We start from the raw sequence: 20876 nt of genomic DNA on the forward strand, positions 1-20876 counted from the left end.
TCATTCTTTTTAACGGCTGCATAGTATTCCATAGTATATATATGTACCACATTTTCTTTATCTAGGCTACTGTTGATGGGTATTTAGGTCTTTGCTGTTGTGAATAGTGCTGCAGTGAACATATGCGTGCATGTGTCTTTATGGTAGAACAATTTATATTCCTTCGAGTATTTACTCAGTAATGGGATTGCTGGGTCAATGGTAGTTCTATTTTTAGTTTTTCGAGCAATCCCCACACTGCTTTCTACAATGGTTGAACTAATTTACACTCCCACCAACAGTGTATCAGCATTGCCTTTTCTTTGCAACCCTGCCAGCGTCTGTTACTTTTTGACTTTCTGATAATATCCATTCTGACTGGTGTGAGGCCAGCTTTTAAAGGGGTAGGGAATGTTAGTGGGGGAATGACCCCATAGGGTAAGCTCATGTGCTTAGATTAGAAGACCTCACCTGTCACAAAGAGGTGTAAAGCAAGGCCTGCCAAACTATCAAGGGAGGCTTTGAGTAGTTGTGAAGTTTGTGTGACTCTAAGATGACTAGAACTAGTAAAAAAAAAAAAAAAAAAAAAATTAAAACCAGAACCTTCACACATAAGTGAGTAAAATCTCAAGTCATTCTATTTATGTGTTCTGTATTTACTGACAAACAGGTGGTGGGGGTGGAGGGGGTCTTGTGCTTAGCCTGGGATTACAAAGAGCATGGAGACCCACCCGTTCTTTGCCTGAGGGAAGCCCAGCCTAGCTCCACCACCCTTGCTTAAAACACTTTTGGCTCTCCCTTAGAAATTGCTCTCAGGAGCCCAGAGAAAATTGATCTAATTTATCTCAGTATTGACCTCTGGGGTCCCCTTCTCTTCATGAATAAAGGCAAGAGCAGGTGGTAAATGACAGAGTACAAGAGGGAAGGCTTCAGAGAAAATCTGGTCCTTCATACATATGAGGACATGGTTGCATTAAAAATATACAGGAATAATTCATTAATGAAATTCATAGTAATTGTTCTGGACCATTAGATTCCTAAGAATTTAGACAGGGAATTAGTTGCTCCGATGTAGTATCAGTGATTTGTTCTATAAAAACTGAATTAGAGGCAAATGAATTTTTTCTTGCTTGTCTGCAGAAAACTATACGATGGCATTCTGACTCCTATAGATGTATTTTTGATAGGCTTATATGTAACAGTAGCATTGAGCAGTGCAGTTTCACCATATTAAAATACTGAGATGATTTTCTAAGTAATTATTATACTAGAAAGGTCAGGTTAGCCTTCAGAGTCAATGTAGTGATTTAAATTTTATTTATTCTGATTATAAAAATAAAGCTAGGGGCCGGGCACAGTGGCTCATGCCTGTAATTTCAGCACTTTGGGAGGCCGAAGCAGCTGGATCACCTGAGGTCAGGAGTTCAAGACCAGCCTGGCCAACATGGTAAAACCCCATCTCACAAAAATCAGCCGGGCATGGTGGGCGGGTGCCTGTAATCTCAGCTACTTTGGAGGCTGAGGCAGGAGAATCGTTTGAACCCTGGAGGCGGAGGTTGCAGTGAGCCAAGATTGCATTACTGTACTCCAGCCTGGGTGACAGAGCAAGACTCTGTCTCAAAAAAAAAAAAAAAGACTTGACCGTTGAGGATAATTTGGAAAGTACTGTACAAAAAAGCAGAGAGAAACAGAAAAAAATTCCGCTATCCAAAGACAACCCCTCTTAACAGTTGGCAATTTTCCTTCTTCTTTTTTTTTTAAATGGATTTATTTTTTGTAAATGGTTGAGAACATACTGTATGTGCAGTTATGTCTCTTGCCTTCTTGCTTAACCTTCCCATATATACATTTCATGGTTAACATTGCATTAAAGCTGTATCCTTTCATTCGTCACCCATATCAGCTGTTCGGCATCTCCAAGGTTGTGTGGGCCCCTGGGATCTGATCATTTCAGTGAGGGCCTATAAAATTTCAGGAGCCTCCAACTGCCTCTGCCTTTCCCACTGTTGCCTCAGATGTTCAGCTGTCACCCATCGGTTCTTGAGAAGTCTACAGGTACTGACAGTACAGTGGGGAGAGAAGAGCCCTGCTCATGGTGTTGAGTTCCAGTCTGCCCTTGTGACCTTCAAAAACTTAACTTTAATACCCCAGTCTTCAACGTCTGCATGTGTTAAATGAGCAGCTCCAGGGTCACATTAATTTATTCACCACATATTTGAGTGCCCACTCTAAACCAAAGACAAATAAGAAGAGCTTAGTTTTTTAGAAGCTGATAGTTCAAAGGAGGAGGCAGGGGTAACAAGAGATTAGTGCGGGATGCCGTGTGACCTTGAGGAGGGAGTCACCAATGACTGGAGCAGTGGGAAAGGCCTCCTGCATGAGGCCACACTGGACAGCCAACCACATCTAACTTTCGCTTATTGTAATTGACACTGTGATTAAAATATCTGTGAAGAGCCAGGTGTGGTGGCTCACTCCTGTAATCCCAGCACTTTGGGAGGCTGAGGAAGGCAGATCACCTGAGATCAGGAGTTCGAGACCGGCCTGGCCAACATGGTGAAACCCTGTCTCTACCAAAAATACAAAAAACTGCCAGGCGTGGTGGCCAGGGTGCCTATAATCCCAGTTACTCGGGAGGCTGAGGTGGAAGAATTGCTGGAACCTGGTAGGCAGAAGTTGCAGTGAGCTGAGATCGCACTACTGCACTCCAGACTGGGTGACAGAGCGAGACTCTGTCTCAAAATGAAATGAAATGAAATAAAATAAAATATTTATGAAGGAATCTCTGTTCATTTTCCAGATGATTCCCATAGGATAGTCCTAAAGTTGAAATTAGTGGGTTATACTTTAAAGGGTATGACCATTTTTAAAAGTTCATGGATTTAGTTCAATTACCTATAAAGTCTTAAAGTAGCTAAATATCTATTGTGGGAATGGGAAAAACTAACAGCACAAGCAATTCGGGATTTGCATTCTTGCCCACTATGTATCACTTGTGTAGACTTGGACAAGCTACTTAAGCTTACTAAGTTTCAATTTCCTTCTCTGTAAAATGGGGATAACAGACCTTATCTCATAGGGCGATTATGAGCATTAGATGAAATCGTGGGTAAAAGGCTCAGTACAGTGCCAGGTATACAAGAAGCATTCAGTTAAGTAATAGCTGTTATTGTTATAACTGAGGTTTTCACAAGCCGCACGCTTTTGCTCCTGATATTTTTTCTTACCATGACAGCAGGCCATTGTTTGGTTTTCTGTGCTGAGGGAAGCAGAAAGTTAATTAAAATGGAAACCCCCACCAAGTGACAAGTTGAGAGAGAAATGATCACTCACATGATACATCAGAAAAAAAAAGTCTTTTTTATTATGGAAAATTTCAAACATACAAAAGCACAAAGAAGAGTGTAAGGAACCCTGTATCATATCACCTGGCTTCAACTATGACTGAAACGCATGGCTGATCCGTAACCCCATCGTCAACCCCAGATTACACGAAAGTACATCCCAGACATCTTATCAGCCGAGCCATAGCTATTTCAGTCACATGATGCATATTTGAGGCACTGAGTTGTGCTGGCTAGGAGCCTGTCTCTGCTGTCGCCGTCATGGGACTGTGTGTGTGTATGTGTGTGTAGGGAGGATTGGGAGTTAGGAGAGAGACAGAAAGTCAACCTAGGACCTTTTTTTTTTTTTTTCTTTTTTGAGACAGGGCCTTGCACTGTCACCGAGGCTGGAGTGCAGTGGGATGATCATGACTCGCTGCAGTCTCTGACCTCCCAGGCACAAGCGATCCTCCTGCCTCAGCCTCCGAGTAGCTGGGACTACAGGCACGCACCACCACACCCAGTTAATTTTATTTATTTTTTTTGTAGAGATGGGTGTCTCACCGTGTTGCCCAGGCTTGAACTCCTGGGCTCAACTGATCCTCCTGCCTTGGCCTCCCAAAGTGCTGGGATTACAGGCATGAGCCACTGTGCCCAGCTTCCAACCTGGGCACTTCTTAAGCTTTACTGCCCAAGTAAGGAGGCCTTGCTGTGTCGCAAACAGACAGGGTGGAGGGAGCACTGAATTCGGAGTCAGGAAACCTGATTTCAAATAAGGGCCCCACCCCTTAATGGATTTATGCTTTTAGAAAGTGACTTTTGAATTTCTTGGAGCATATTTGTAAACATTTTGTGAGTATTAAATGAGATAACCCATGTGACAGCTCAAGTGGCTCAATATGAGTTGGACCTAAATCAGACTCGAGCCCAGCCTTCCCTTCCTGGGAGGCAGCCTCCATATGCAGTTTAGGTCCCTGACTGCCACCTGCAGCCTCACCAGAATGCATTCAGGGAGCGTTGCTGCCGGTCTCTCATGCCGAAGATGTGGTGGTAGCTCAGATGAACACCTGACACACACAACGCCCCATGCTTGCAAATCTCCCATCCCCTCTGTTAGTCCCTTCCCTTTGCTTTATGGATGAGGGCGGGGGACCTAGAGAAGGTCCCAGTCCTTGGTAGCAGGCCCTCTCTCACACCCCTTCTATGGGAAGACAGGGTCCCTTTTCCACCTCTGATTTTAATGATTCTTGGTCTCCTCTAACTTGCTGTTACACCCAAGTAGGAATTTTTGACTCAAATAAAATAGGAAAGTCTATCCGATTTAGTAATCAAGTCAAAGTCCTCTCCTTAATCCACTGGGACACCCATTATTTCAAGACCTGGACTGTGACTTGTGGTCTCTGGCTGTTGGTGGCTAGCTCTCTGACCTCGGACAAATGCATGCCACCCTGGGTATGCCACCTCAGAGAATCAACTCTCAGCCCTGTGTAGCCCCTTCCAGCTCTGAGATTATCAAATGAAACATATATGTAGGACTGGGAGGCTTCTTCACATAAATAATAAATGAAATGGTTTTTTTTTTAGAATATTCAAATGGGGTAAAAAATTAACCCCTCAGCTTATGCCATTCCTCCCTCATTCCACTTCTCTTTGCAGTGACTACTGTTTGAAGTTGGATGTCTGTCCTTCCAGCCCCTTTGTACACATTTATAGTGTATTTATGGTTATATGCAAATACATTTTTAAAACTCAGTAGATGGATTACGATCAAACTTGTTCAACCTGTGGCGTGCGGGCCGCGTGTAGCCCAGGATGGCTTTGAATGCGGCCCAACACAAATTCGTAAACTTTCTTTAAAAATTATGAGTTTTTTTGTGTTTTTCTTTTTTCTTTGATCTCATCAGCTATCATTAGTGTTAGTGTGTTTTATGTGTGGCCCAAGATAATTCTTCCAATGTGGCCCAGGGAAGCCAAAAGATCGGACATTCCTGGCATTATCCTAGTCCATTTACAAACTTGCCTTGTTCATTTTACTGTATGTATTGGAGGTCTTCCCATGTCAGTGTTTATTTTTTTTTTCATAGCTGCATTGCATTCTATATTTTGAATGTGTTTACCTTACCAATCTTCTGTTGATGGACATTTATGTATTCCCATAAAAATATATTTCGAAGTGTTTTTAGACCTCAAACATATGGAAAGATGGTTGTAAATGTCAGTGGGTTAAATGAACCTAGTCCATCAAGTTCTGGAAAGGATGGTGAGAGAGTGGGCACAGAAACACTGGGGTCTGCACTCTGGAAAGCTGAATTGAAGGGCTCTCAGGAAGCTACCAAGAGGCTGTTTGCATGGAAGGTTATTTTTGGAGGTAGCCTGCCTGGTTTGGTGTCCTCAGCTTGAAGTGCAAAAACTGAGCTGCGTCATCCCGTTCCCCTCCCCCTCCCACCATCCTTGGGCCTTCCAAGTTTGTTTCTGGTCTCAGGATCAGGAACAGGACCTCGTGGGAGAATTGGCACTTAAGTGGTAGGGAGGGAGGAGAGAGAGCTGAAGAAAAGGAGTGTTTGATCTTGGGCTCTGGAGGAGAAATTGTTACAGTTATATTGTACTTTGTCTGGTTGTTCAAACCTACCTGGAGTGTTATGCTTTCCTGGGTCCCCTCCAGAGAGTGATAAAATGATGCACACCCAGAAATTGGCTACTTGGATGACAGTGGCTTAGGACAGCATATCGGAGGTGGAATAAATGTGGAAACTAGGACTTTCTAGTTTGCAAGAGATAAAAATAAGAGGCATCCTTTTCATGTGGAAGAAATCACACTTCATTAGAGTCACACTGAGTGGCTGCTGCAGAGGGGAGAAGCAAGATGGGGGTGGGTGAGGAGGGGAAAGAGTTGCAGGAAAACAAATAAGGGAGAACTGACTTAATGGAGCTACTCAACAATGGAACAAGCTATGTTACAAGGAAGCCACTGCCGTGTTATAAAGTGATCCAAGCAAAAGTTGCAAGTAGGCTGGGCACGGTGGCTCACGCCTGTAATCCCAGCACTTTGGGAGGCCGAGGCAGGCGGATCTTGAGGTCAGGAGATCGAGACCATCCTGGCTAACACAGTGAAACCCCGTCTCTACTAAAACTACAAAAAATTAGCCGGGCGTGGTGGTGGGTGCCTGTAGTCCCAGCTACTTGGGAGGCGGAGGCAGGAGAATGGAGTGAACCCAGGAGGCGGAGCTTGCAGTGAGCTGAGATCGTGCCGCTGCACTCCAGCCTGGGCGACAGAGCAAGACTCCATCTCAAAAAAAAAAAAAAAGAAAAGAAAAGTTGCAAGTAAACTTGTTTGCCATCAGAGGACTTCTGCATTGCAGAGGGGTTGACCTCAATGCCCACTTAGGCCCCCTCCAGCTTTGAGAGTCTGTGACCACGGGGCAAGAAGCAGAAAGGTGCAAACTAGAACTAAAGGGGTGGGACAAGTTATAGACAATGTAATGAAGTAGTTTTCACCTGCTCTAAAAAGGTGGAATAAGATGGAAGCCATCAAAGGAGGCTTAAGCCTTGTTTCCCTTGGATCTTGGCAACTCTCTCCCTGTTCTGTCCTTGGCTTCAGCTCCTTTTGACCTTGTATTCATAAATTATTTCCACAGGAATAAATACATTACATACACTTTGGATGATCAGGAAATCTGGCACCTGGAAAAGTACTGCATGTCCCAGGAGGATGGTTGTAAATTTTTTTCATTGCAGTCTTTGTAAATCTGCATCCATCTCTTGGTTGATGGAGTTTTCCTTAGTACAGTGCCGAGCTTCCAGCTTTAATTTTAGGAACGCTGTACCCTTTACAACCTCTCGACGGTCCTCTGTGCTGGAATTGAGGGCACCCACCATGTTTAAGGCTGATCCCTTTCTTTCCAGCAAGTGAAGAAGAATGTTTTGACTTAAGTCTTAACCAAGTCTGGTGAAGGAAACGTGGCAAAATTTACCATCTTCTGGGCTTTTGCTGTGTGCCTGGCCCTGATTAGGCATGTTGTGTGTTCTCTCATCCAATCATCATAGGAAGATCTGCTGTGTCGGTATCATTAGCTCCATTTTGCAAATAAGAAAACCAAGCTTCAGAAAGGGCCAGAAACTCATCCAAAGTTTCAGGTGCCCACCACTACGCCCAGCTAATTTTTGTTATTTTTAGTAGAGATGGGGTTTTGCCGTGTTGGCCAGGCTGGTCTCAAACTGCTCACCTCAGGTGATCCACCCACCTCGGCCTCCCAAAGTGCTGGGATCACAGGCGTGAGCCACTGTGCTGGGACTGCAATGCTCATTTTTAGAACATAGATCCAAATAATCCCCATAGTCTGTTGCTTCCAGAGCTTAGTCGAAGGCAGATATGCACATATTAATTACAATATAGTGTGATAAATATTATGATTTGGGTGTGCACAGATGATGGGAAGAAGATCCAGTGAGTTTGGGAAAGACTTCTGGAAGAGGCAACACACAAGCTGTGTCTTAGAAGGTAGTAGCTGTTAGCCTCCGGGAAATGAGCATTTTTGAGGCAGGGGAAGGCTGCAGGAGCAAAGATTTGAGGGTGAGAAATGGCTCATTTTGTATATGTCAGGGAAACACTAGCAGGTTGATATTCCTGGAGAGAAATGCATGAGGCATGAAGTGGCGGGACTTGAGGCTGGAACCATTACATGCGTTATTTAATAGAATTTTCGTAACATTGCATACACTATTATTATCTCAATTTTTAATTTTTTAATTTTAATTTTAATTTTTTTAGATGGAGTCTCACTCTGTTGCTCAGGCTGGAGTGCAGTGGTGTGATCTCGGCTCACTGCAACCTCCGCCTCCCGGGTTCAAGCCATTCTCCTGTCTCAGCCTCCTGAGTAGCTGGGATTACAGGTACACACTACCATGCCTGGCTAATTTTTGTATTTTTAGTAGACACGAGGTTTCACCATGTTGGTCAGGCTGGTCTCAAACTCCTGACCTTGTGATCCGCCCGCCTCAGCCTCCCAAAGTGCTGGGATTACAGGCATGAGCCACCATGCCCGGCCTATTATCTCAAATTAATAGGCGAGGAAACAAAGGTTGAAGGAGATTCAGTGACTTGCTCAAAGTTAGACCGTGAGTGTGTTGAGTTGTGTGGACTTGAACATAGGCCTGCTTGCCTCCAGAGCCCATGTCTCAGCCTCCACTTCAGTGCCTGCAAAGGCAGGCTGTGAAGGTCTGGCTTGCTGGCTAAGACGATTGTTCCCTCTCTTTTAATGTTTCAAGGACAATATCTCTTGCCGAATCCTCTTCTTTCCACCTGCCTCATGGTGTTATCCAACTTTTTGTCAAATTGGGACTAGTGGGTCTGATGTTGACAGGTTTTCTGGGTCTTGGTTCTAGGGTTTACCTTCCTTTTTATCCAGCCAGTCAGTAATCCAGAAATCTTCAAATAAAATCTTTATGTGCCCAACCATGTGTGAAGAGGGAGAAGATTCATCTCGTTTCTCAAAAGATCCAGGTTTATTTGTGAGCCCAGGTAGTGCCTGCGAATCCTTTAGTTTGGAGAAACTCTTTGGGGACTGGAACAGGAACAGCAGTTGGCTGGAGGAACGTGGGGTAATGGGCCTTGAGCTGTCCCTTTAAGGACGAGTAGGAGTTGGGAAGGTGGAGGGGCATAACATGTGAGCAAAATTATTGTCTCACTTAATGGTGAATGGGACATCTTTTGCCTATTCTCCCCATCCTCCAAGATAATTCCTGGGTTAGAGTTGGCTCTCGGGTAGGAGAGGCAGTATGGGGAATTCATTCATGCAAAATCAAGATTATTGAAAACTAATTAATTGGATCCCAAAGACAAGATGATGAAACTACTCAATGAAATAAAAAAGGTAATTACAGAGCCAAGGAAGACATTGAGGATAAAAACAATGTTATTACAGAAAAAGTTAACAGGAAACATAACAGAATCTGTTGAAAATTAAATTGCTAACAGAGAAGGAAGGCTTGAGGAAAATCACAGCCTATGCTGAGAAAAAAGATAAAGCACTTAAATCAAAGATCTAAAGATCATACAAAGGTGAACCTTTAAAAGGGTAATTGGAGAGTCTGTGGAGGCACGCATCGCTTTTGCTCATAATCCATTGGCCAAGACTTAGTCACATAGATAGACACACCTGGCTGTAAGTAACTCTGGGAAAAAGTCTCCAGCTGAGAGGCCATATGCCTTCTTAAAACTCAGTTTTTGGGAAAGCTTTCTGCTACTGAAAGGAAAACCTGGATATTGGGATCAACTAGTATCTGCTTTAAGGGAAGTCATGTTGGTCTCAGACATGACTAAACAGGTTTACAGAGGTCAGGTGAGGTGGCTCATGCCTAAAATCCTAGCACTTTGGGAGGCAGAAGCCTGAGGATCGCTTGAGGCCAGAAGTTTGAGACCAGCTTGGGCAACATAGTGAGACCCTAATGAAAATCATCAGCTGGATGTGGTAGCGCATGCCTGTAGTCCTAGCTACTTGGAAGACTGATGTGGGAGGATCCCTTGCCCGGGAGCTTGGGGCTGCAGTGAGCTATGATTGTGCCACTGTGCTCTGGGCTGGGTGAAAGAGCAAGACCCTATCTCTATTTAAAAAAAAAAAAAATTGTTTACAGAGTTCCGGGGCAAAAGCAATGGGACTGAAGAATTTTACACTCAAATTACTTTGCAAGTATGTCAGGCAGACATCCTCACACATGCAAGAATTTAGGGAATCTAGCACTGAAGAGGCCTTCTCAGGAAACCCACTTGAGGATGAAAAAGATTAATCGACAAACATACTTAGAAGGCCAATTGGTGAACTCTTAATCCGTTCAAATAGAGAAGCAAACCTAAGCAGGGGCAGGGATGGGCAGTGAGGACTAAGGAACAGAATGTGAGGAAGTAGAAAGAATATACCAGAAATAGGGGGTTAGGGGAGACCTGAGGAGATGTTAAGTGCTAACTTTAATTAGAAGTGTACCTTTTCCTGCTGGGCGCGGTGGCTCACGCCTGTAATCCCAGCACTTTGGGAGGCCAAGGCGGGTGGATCACGAGATCAGGAGATCGAGACCATCCTGGCTAACACAGTGAAACCCCGTCTCTACTAAAAAAAATACAAAAAAATTAGCCGGGCGTGGTGGCGGGCGCCTGTAGTCCCAGCTACTCGGGAAGCTGAGGCAGGAGAATGGCGTGAACCCAGGAGGCGGAGCTTGCAGTGAGCAGAGATCGCGCCACTACACTCCAGCCTGGGCGACAGAGCGAGACTCCGTCAAAAAAAAATAGAAGGGTACCTTTTCTGGCCGGGCGCGGTGGCTCATGCCTGTAATCCCAGCACTTTGGGAGGCCAAGCAGGTGGATCACCTGAGGTCAGGAGTTCGAGCCCAGCCTGACCAACATGGTGAAACCCCGTCTCTACTAAAAATACAAAAATTATTTTGTACTGGGCATGGTGGCGGGAGCCTGTAATCCCGGCTGCTCGGTGGGGCTGAGGCAGAAGAATGGCTTGAACCCAGGAAGCGGAGGTTGCAGTGAGCTGAGGTCGCGCCACTCTAGTCTGGGCGACAGAGTGAGATTCCATTTAAAAAAAAAAGTGTTCCTTTTCCTTATAAAATAAAATAATAAAATTAGCTATTTTATTTTACTTTAAAAAAACATTATTATTATTTTTTGAGACAGTGTCTCATTCTGTCACCCAGGCTGGAGTGCAGTGGCGCGATCACTGCTCACTGTAGACTCGATCTCCCGGGTTCAAGTGATCCTTCCGCCGGCCTCCGAAAGTGTTGGGATTACAGGTCTGAGCCACTGCTCCTGACCCAAAACAGCTATTGTGTAAAGCAATCCCCATCTATCCTTTCATGCATGCTTTCTTCCATCCTCCACACTTCTATCCATATACAGATATAGAGACTTGAGGAATGATACTAATTCATTTATTTTTTCCTGGATAGAGGGCTCTTGGGTGATTTTTAGCTCTATACAGTTTCGCATATTGATTGACATTTTATAAAATAATGAACTAGTCTTACTTAAATAAGACCACTGAAGCTATTCTGAAAGGCACCATTAAAAACTGGTTCCCAGGGAGTGAAGAGTGGGAGTGGAGATACAGAGGGATGAACACTGTGGGGGATTTGAGAGTCAGTTATGCAAACACCCCACTCTAGGCAGAACAAAATACATTATCAATCAGATGGACAGCCAGGGATTGGGGCCCACATGACAATGGGAAAGGTTTCACCTAGGAGACCGATGGAGTTTTGATAGGTGGAGAATGGGAGAAAGGACCTTTCTGGCCTGGGGGCAGCAGGAGCACGGGCCTGGGGATGAAGGGGCGTGGCATGTCTGGGAGCAGTTTGTTGGTGGTTTGTGGTTGGAGAAGCAAGGATGGAGGAAAACAGGGCTGCTGTTCATACAGTGTCCACAGCACACCAGATACTACACATAGATATCTCTAGGTTGCCCAACAACCCTATAGCACAGGTACAATTATCTCTACTGTACACGTGAGGGAACTGAAGTTAAGGGTGAGAGATCTGTGCTTGCTTCAGCAGCACATACACGAAAAGTACAATGATACAGAGAAGGTGAGCATTAAAAAATAGTGATGTTTATCTGCCCAGAGTCGCATGGTGGTGAAACTGATTTGAGCTCCCTGTGCTGCCTGCACAGGTTTTTTCTAAACCACGCCCATGGTTTTTCTATTGTGCTATGATTTGTGGTGCACAGAGACCGGAATCAGCCACCTTTATGAAACACAAAATGTAAAAATAATTGTGTAGGTAAATATTTTATAAGTAAGTCTATTTTATACATTTATGTTTATGTTTAGATTTGTATTTATTATTATTTACATTTACCTATAAAATAAAACATGTTTTAGATGTAAATTTTGTAGGTAAATTTTTAGGTAAATATGAGCCTACATTATGGTCCAGACTCCACCATCCAGCAGCCGTGTGGCCCCAGGCTACTTAATCAGAACCCTAATTTCCTTGCCTATAAAAGGGGATAATAATTGTGCCACTGCCTAGCCTGAGATTAGTTTTTATGTTCAAATTAGATCATAGACGTTAAGGATGAGACAGTTTGAAAGAGGCACACAGAAGGGTTTGTTATTGCGGACACACCCCTTGCTCTGCTGAGAGCATACATCTGTTAAAGCACCCACAGGTGTCTGTGAAAACGTTCACAGTCATAGACACAGCCCCTACAGGGTTGAAACAAACAACCTGGTCAACAGGCAAGAAACTGTGCTTCCCTGACTCAGATAACCAGCTGGAGGCTGTGGTGAAAGGCAGCAGAGAGTGAGGGAGGGAGGAGGCAGGGAGTGTGTCTGGCTCTCTCCCTGCCTGGGTGAGAGACCGCTCCTGCCTGCCTTCCTGGTTGCTGGGGAATTTCTGGGCCAGAGTTGCGTCGGGATGGCTGTCAACAGCTTGGTGAGGGTGGAGGAGGCTGTTCCAGACGTGCCAAGCTACAGGAATGAATGTTGGAGCTGCCACGCCAGCAGGCACTGCCATGTCTGGTAGAGGCCAGTGGTCTGAAAGAGCGACCAGGAAGGATAGGGTTGTCGGGGGACTTCGGTGGCCAGCTTTATTCTCCAGAAGTACTGATGAGGACAAAGCAAGGCCCTGGCCTCAAAGAAATTGGGCTTCTGACAACACTCATCAAACTGGGCGGGCAGCCAGACGTCTGCACTGAGCTAGTGTGGCTGGAGGCACCTGACGTTTGCTCCGGGAAGGATCAGGATGGTTGTAGGGTGCAGGTTGGGGCCTGGTATGCTCTTGGGGGTTCAGAAACTCTAGTGTGTGTGTATGTGTGTGTGTTTGTGTGTGTGTGTGTATGTGGTCGTTGGAGAGAGACCCAGGCTATTCCATATTGCTGAAGAGATCCGTTTCTTCCTTATCTCACTGGTCTCTCTGCTATACCAACCCCTTTGGCTCAGCCTCAGCCCCAGCCAGCCTCAGTTCTGGAGGAGCCCCTTCAAATTCATGGCCCACAAAGGAGAGAGAAGACCTCTGATCTCTTGTGCCATGCTCACTATGCTATGTGAAATTTGCTGTGTTAGACCGTGACATCCTGGATGGTGGGGATGATGACCGGTTTCTCTGCACGGCCCTGGGCCCAGTATCCTGCCCAGCCCTTAGGAGCCCTCATGGAATGAGCTCAGCCCCCCTGATGCTCCTGTTTGTCCACTGAGGTAAGGACACATCCAGCCACCAGTGAGTTGAGTGGGTGCTCTCTCGGTAAGATCAAGGTGTGAGAGCAGGCAGTGGATTTGCAGTAGCCCGTGGTGGGAAGCCCGTGAGGCTGTAGTGGGCCCTCCTGCTCCACCAGAGAGAGTCATTTTTCCTACCTGCCAATTCTAGCCTTGGAAATGAAAGCCAAGCAGCCGGGCGAAAGAGGGAAAATTCTCTGGGATGATTCATGGATCTGAGCCCTGGAGGAGAGTCAAGCTTGGGACCTTGTTCTTCTTGTCTTATCCTTTTGGGAACCAGGTTCATAGGAATTTGTTCCAGGTAAGAGAGGGAAGAAGGCAGCTAGGGAGCTGTGATGCAGCAGCCAGGCTGAGTTATCAGTTACCTAAGAGCCTGCCTCAGGGATTGCCTTTGTGGACTGCACAGTGCTGGTGCTGGGAGGAGGCTGCCCTTGGGCCTGAGCTGGAGGTGGTGGCTGACGGTGTGAGGAATGAATCCCCAGAAGATGCTTCCTGCCAGAGGGCTTGTGACGACTCCCTTTTTGCTTTTCACAATGAACATCTTATTCTGGGCTGCAAATTTGGATGAGGGGAAAAAACTGGCCAGGAGGAGATGAACCAAAGGCGTCTCACAGGGAATCCTTCTGTACTTGAAGTGTCCTGCCCTTGTCTCCCCAGCCAGATCCAGTGACTCACAGTAGGAGGGCCTGGAGGCAACTCACTGTCTTCTCTGTTAACTACCATTTGCAAGGTCACCTTCCTCAGAAAGACCTTATCATTCAGAAAAAAAACCACACGCTTTGTAGCCAGACAGACTTGGGTTTAAATTCCAGATATGCCACTTCTAAGGTGTGCAAGCTTGGCAGCTTGGCCTCTCTGGTCCTCAGTTTCCCATCTTAGTCTATATTCATCCTTTCTGCCTTATAACATTGGCGTGAGTCCTAGATGTAGTGCCTAACCTAGTTTTGGGCACATGGTTGGAGACCAATAAATCGTGGTTATTTTTAATATCACAGCACATGTTAATGGTTATTCTCAGTTATTGGCCACCTGATGGGCCACTTTGCTAGGGGCTGTGGATATAAAGGGAAATGAGATACAGCCTCTCCCTGGAGGAGCTCTCCGTCTAGGAGGAGAGCCAGGCCTGTGGAAGGGGACACAAAGGAAAGCAAGTTGTACAGGTTGTGGAGGGAGCAGGACGCAGGGGCAGAGAAGGCCAGAAAAGGAGATGATATCCTCAAAGGCTTTAAAAGAATGAAGAAGAATCTGCCAGGCAGTTGGGGCGGGGGCGGCATTGGATCCACTCATCAGGGAGGGCAGAGCTAACAGTGGAGGCTCCCTGGACAGGTGAGCCCTCGGGCTTCCCCTCTCTGTTGGCATTTGAGCCTACTCAGTTTGGGTCAGGATAGAGTCTGCAGTCGTTTCCCAGCAGGTGGTTTTACGTGGGCAGGAACCCGGCCAGGCCTGACTGGGGGAGAGTGTGTTGAGGTGGCACTTGTCATCCCAGTGATCTCTCCATAGGTATCTGGGCTCCAGGCTTGGGGCTAGGAGCAGGAGTGGGCCTCCTCAGAGGGAGTGGGACAGATTACCAGACACGAACTGCAAAGGCAGAGCTCACTAAAGTGCAGGCTCCAGGTAGTGTGGATGGAGGGGCTTCACAAAGTGGTACAAAACTGTTGTTACCAAATTCAGACAGCAGGTAGGTGAGAGGAGGGGTGACCTGTGACTTCTGTGATTGCTGGGAAGTCCAGTGACCCTTTGTGCAGTGCTCAGTGTCAAATAAAAAGAACCGGAGAAAACCACCTTGATGGTTAAGGAGACACATTTGTGGTTTTAGTTATTCACAAATGACTCTAAAGTTCCGTGATATGATATGATTGGGTGAATCATTTGGGTGAGATAAAAACAGGATTTTATTTGCTGCATGCATGTCGTGTGTCACTTAGGTGGCAATAAAAACAAACATGGAAGCTTTCATTTATTGAATTCTTACCATGTCTAGACATGCTATATGCTTTACAAGTATCTCATTTAGCCCTGGCTCAATCCAGCTCTTTGAACACCATACCTACTCCACAAATCTGAGTGTGACTGTAGAAAAGCATAGTGTCATCCTGAATGGTCCCACTCTAATTCTTTTTTTTTTTTTTTGAGATGGAGTTTCGTTCTTGTTGCCCAGGCTGCGGTGCCGTGGCGTGATCTTGGCTTACTGCATGCAGCCTCTGCCTCCTGGGTTCAAGCGATTCTCCTGCCTCAGCTTCAGGCACCTGCCAACATGCCCCGCTCATTTTTTGTATTTTTAGTAGAGACAGGGTTTCACCATGTTGGTCAGGCTGGTCTCGAACTCCTGACCTCAAGCGATCTGCCCACATCGGCCTCCCAAAGTGCTGGGATTACAGGCATGAGCCACTGTGCCCGGCCGTAATTCTTGGCCATGACTCTTAAGGGGACATTGGTGTTGTAGGCCATGTCGCTTCATTTTGTTGGTCCATTGGTTCTCAACCCTGGCTGTCATTAGTGTTACTGGTGGGAATTGTTACAAGTATTGCTGCCTGAATTTCTCTCAAACTAATGAAATCAAAGTCTTTGTGAGGTTGACCTGGGCACCAGTATCTCTTTGTTAACCTGTGCTGTTAATTCCAATGAATGATAGTTGAGACCCACGACCATTCCTCTGTCATCTAGATGACTGTTTCGCACCTTTTTCTCTCTCTTCAAGCCTCTAACACCTTCCCTATCCACACTCTCAGTTGATAACCTTGTTTTAAACTTTCCTGAAAAAATAATGGCAGTCAGAGGAAAACTTTCATACCTTTTGTCTTAGTCCATTCAGGCTGTGATAACAAAATACCGTAAACAGGGTGGTTTATAAACAACAGAAATGTATTGCTCATAGTTCTGGAGGTTGGGAAGTCCAAGATGAAGGCACTAGCAGATTCGGCATCCAGTGAGAACTTGCTTCCTAATTTACGGATGGTGCTTTTTCACTGTGTCCTCATATGCTAACAGGGCTCACTAGTTCTCCAGAGCCTCTTTTATAAGGGTACTGTATTAGTCCATGTTGCATTGCTATAAAGGAAAACCTGAGACTGAGTAATTTATAAAGAGAAGAGGTTTATTTGGCTCGTGATTCTGCAGGCTGTACAGGCATGGCACCCGCATCATCTTCTGGTGAGGCTTCAGGAAGCTTTTACTCGCTGCAGGAGGTGAAGAGGGAGGGGGTGTGCCTAGTTTTTCTGCTCCTGGAGAGAGTTGTCTGCATTTGCACCCTGCACTCCCTCTTCTCTCATTCTCATTTAAACTCAATATGATCAGTCTTTTGTACCCATCACACCACCAAAACCACACCGGTCAGGCTCACCAGTATCCTCTCTTGCCAAATCCAGTGGTCAGATCTCAGTCCCTATCTTGACTGATCAGCAGCTTTTGATACAGTTGACCATTCCATCCTCCTTGAAATAGTTTCTTCTCTTGGCTTCTGGAACATCACTGTCTTTGCTTTTTCTCTTCTCTCACTAGGTTCTCCTTCTCAGTTCCTTTTGTTGGCTCATTTTCTTTTCTTTTCCTTTTTTTTTCTTTTTTTTTTGAGAGATGGAGTCTCACTCTATCACCCAGGCTGGGGTGCAGTGGTGCGATCTCAGCTCACTGCAGCCTCCGCCTCCCGGGTTCAAGCGCTTCTCTGTTGGCTTATCTTCACTTGGTCACTGTGGAGTGCCCCCGGGGGTGGCCCTTGGGCTTGGCCTCTTCTCTGTCTCCTCATGCCCTGGCCATCTCATATCATCCATTTACTGACAACCCTCAATTTATATTTCCAACCCACACCTTTCCCCTGAGTTCCATGCTCAGATATTCAACCATCTACTTGACAAGTTTCCTTAGACATCTAATATACATCTCAAATATGACAAGCCCAAAATCGAACTGCTGCTTTTCTCCCTAAAAGAGCCATCCTCATTTCAGTGGACAACAATTTCATCTTTCCATCTTTTAGGGCTTAAACTCTGGAGTCATTCTAAATTCTCTTTCTCTCACGCTGCACCCACTCTGTTAGCAAACCATGTCAGCTGTGCTTTCACAATAAATTAAGAAACAACTACTTATTCAATTCATCAAATTCATGTTGGTCCGGGACAGAAGACCTGTTCTTTCTCTTAGAATCGTTTCATAACTGAGCCTCCTGCTTATAGTCTTGCTCCTGTGGTATGTTCTCAAAGCAGTAACCAGAGTGATCATTTTAAAAGCTGTAGTAATGTGTCATTCTTCTGCTCAAAAACCAGGAAAGGCTTCCTGTTTTACTCAGAGCTTAGAAAGGCCTACAGGATTCTGTGTGACCCGACCTTCAGACCCTGCAGACTTCATCTCCTGCTCTTTTCCACCCCTTCATTCTGCTTCACCTCACTGAGCCTGCTCCTCAGATATAAAGCACACTTTGGTCTCAGAGCCTTTCCACTGCTTCCTCCAGGCAGGACACCTTCCTTCATGTATCCCATTGTTTTCTCTCTTCTTCAGGTTTCTATTTAGATGTCACCTTGTCAAACAGGCCATTTGACAGCCTTATATAAGATTATAATCTCCTGCCTGTCTCCTCCCACTGTCGTACTTGGCTCTCTCCCTTTTATCCTTCCTTGTTGCTCTTCAATAGCGTAGGTGGCCATCTGAGTTATTACCGTGTCTATTCTCACTAGGAACTTGCTTCCATGAGGGCAAGGATGTTATCTCTTTTGCTCACAGCTATTTCTTTAGGACCCAGAGCAATGCCTCAGGAATCATAGGCATAATCCACATTTGTTGGCTGAATTTAACAAAATCCTCACAATGACACTTCAAAATTAGTTGGAAAAACCAAAATGTATACATGAGGAAACTGAGACACAGAGAGGTTTTGTTTTTTTTTTTTTAAATTTTATTTTATTTTAAGTTCCAGGATACATGTGTAAGATGTGCAGGTTTGTTACATAGGTAAACATGTGCCATGGTGGTTTGCTGCCCGTATCAGCCCATCACCTAGGTATTAAGCCCCACATGCATTAGCTATTTATCCTGATGCTCTCCCTCCCCCAGGCCCCCTGACAGGCCCCAGTGTGTGTTGTTCCCCTCCCTGTGTCCATGTGTTCTTATTGTTTAGCTCCCACTTATAAGTGAGAACATATGGTGTTTGATTTTCTCTTCCTGTTAGTTTGCTGAGGACAATGGCTTCCAGCTCCATCCATGTCCCTGCAAAGGACATGATCTCTTTTCTTTTTATGGCTGCATAGTATTCCGTGGTATATATGTATCGCATTTTCCTTATCCAGTGTATCATTGATGGACATTTGGGTTGATTCCGTATCTTTGCTATTGCGAATAGTGCTGTGAGGAATATATGCCTGCATGTATCTTTACAATAGAAGGATTTATATTGCTTTGAGTATGTACTCAGTAATGGGATTGCTGGGTTACATGGTATTTCTGGTTCTAGATCTTTGAGGACTCACCACACTGTCTTCCACAATGGTTGAACTAATTTACATTCCCACCAACAGTGTAAAAGCGATCTTATTTCTTCATAGCCTCACCAACATCTGTTGTTTCGTGGCTTTACTAATTGACATTCTGACTGGCATGAGATAGTATCTTATTGTGGTTTTGATTTGCATTTTTCTAATGATCCATGGTGTTGAGCATTTTTTCATATGTTTGTTGGCCACATAAATGTCTTCTTTTGAGAAATGTCTGTTTATGTCCTTTGCCCACTTTTTAATGGGGTTGTTTTTTTCTTGAAAATTTGTTTAAATTCCTTGTAGATTCTGGATATTAGAGCTTTGTCAAATGGATAGATTGCAAAAATTTTCTCCCATTCTGTAGGCTGTCTGTTCACTCTGATGATAGTTTCTTTTGTTGTGCAGAAGCTCTTTAGTTTAATCAGATCCCATTTGTCAATTTCTGCTTTTGTTGTAATTGCTTTTGATGATTTTGTCCTGAAATCTTTGCCTGTGCCGATGTCCTGAATGGTATTGCCTACATTTTCTTCTAGGGTTTTTATAGTTTTGGGTTTTACATTTAAGTCTTTAATCCATCTTGAGTTAATTTTTGTATAAGGTATAAGGAAGGGGTCCAGTTTCAATTTGCTGTGTATGGATAGCCAATTTTCCCAGCACCCTTTATTAAATAGGGAATCCTTTCCCCATTGCCAGTTTTTGTCAGATTTGGCAAAGATCAGATGGTTGTAGATGTGTGGTCTTATTTCTGAGATCTTTATGCTGTCCCATTGGTCTGTGTGTCTGTTTCTGTACTAGTACCATGCTGTTTTGGTTACTGTAGCATTGTAGTATAGTTTGAACTCAGGTGGCTGGATGCCTCCAGCTTTGTTCTTTTTGCTTAGGATTGTCTTGGCTATATGGGCTCTTTTTTGGTTCCATATGAATTTTAAAGTAGTTTTTTTTCTAATTCTGTGAAGAATGTCAATGGTAGTTTAATGGGAATAGCATTTAATCTATTAATTATTTTTGGTGGTATGGCCATTTTCATGATATTGATTCTTCCTATCCACAAGCATGGAATGTTTTTCCATTTGTTTGTGTCCTCTCTCTTTTTTTTTTTCCTTTTGAGACGGAGTGTCACTCTTGTCACCCAGGCTGGAGTGCAGTGGTGTGATCTTGGCTCATTGCAACCTCCACCTCCCGGGTTCAAGTGATTCTCTTGCCTCAGCCTCTCGAGTAGCTGGGACTACAGGTGTGCGCCACCATGCCCAGCTAATTTTTGTATTTTTAGTAGAGATGGGATTTCACCAGGTTGGCCAGGATGGTCTTGATCTCTTCACCTTGTGATCCGCCCACCTCAGCCTCTCAAAGTGCTGGGATTACAGGCGTGAGCCACCATGCCTGGCCTGTGTCATCTCTTATTTCCTTGAGCAGTGGTTCGTAGTTCTCCTTGAAGAGGTCCTTCACTTCCCTTGTTAGGGGTATTCCAAGGTATTTTATTCTCTTTGTAGCAATTGTGGATGGGAGTTCATTCATGATTTCGCTCTCTGCTTGTGTTTTGCTGGTGTATAGGAATGCTTGTGATTTTTGAGGTGCAGAGAGGTTAAACGACTTTTTCAGAGTAACACAGCTTGCTAGTGTAGAACTAGGACTCAAACCTGCCAAGTGACTGTGTCCTTAGATCGTCTCTCTATGGAGCCTGGCCTGCACCCACATCTCAACTGCCTTGTTTTTTTCATATCTTGTTGCAAGCAGCCGGTCCCACAGAGTGAGAAAAATCCCTGTGAAAAATGTTACAAGTGTGACTGGAGGTGTAGGAAATGCATACACAAACAAGTCCTTATCTGCAACTTTCAAGTCCAAAAATTTGTGAAAGTCAAGCTTTATTCTTAACCCATTTGGTGGCAAAACCTGATTTGGACTGA

General features: G+C 44.9%; 1 protein-coding gene across 5 annotated transcripts in view; it reads left to right on the top strand.

The window, feature by feature from the left end:
• The window catches only part of ST6GAL1 (ST6 beta-galactoside alpha-2,6-sialyltransferase 1), a 156952-nt gene that overhangs the window by 5025 nt on the left and 131051 nt on the right, over positions 1–20876 (top strand). Inside the window, exon 1 of one of the 5 annotated variants that reach the window (XM_054550435.2) lies at positions 12154–13495. The gene's annotated coding sequence lies outside the window, so the exon portion shown is untranslated. 5 annotated transcript variants of the gene reach the window in all.

This window comes from Pongo abelii, chromosome 2, assembly GCF_028885655.2.
Source record: "Pongo abelii isolate AG06213 chromosome 2, NHGRI_mPonAbe1-v2.0_pri, whole genome shotgun sequence".
Classification (NCBI taxonomy): Eukaryota; Metazoa; Chordata; class Mammalia; order Primates; family Hominidae; genus Pongo; species Pongo abelii.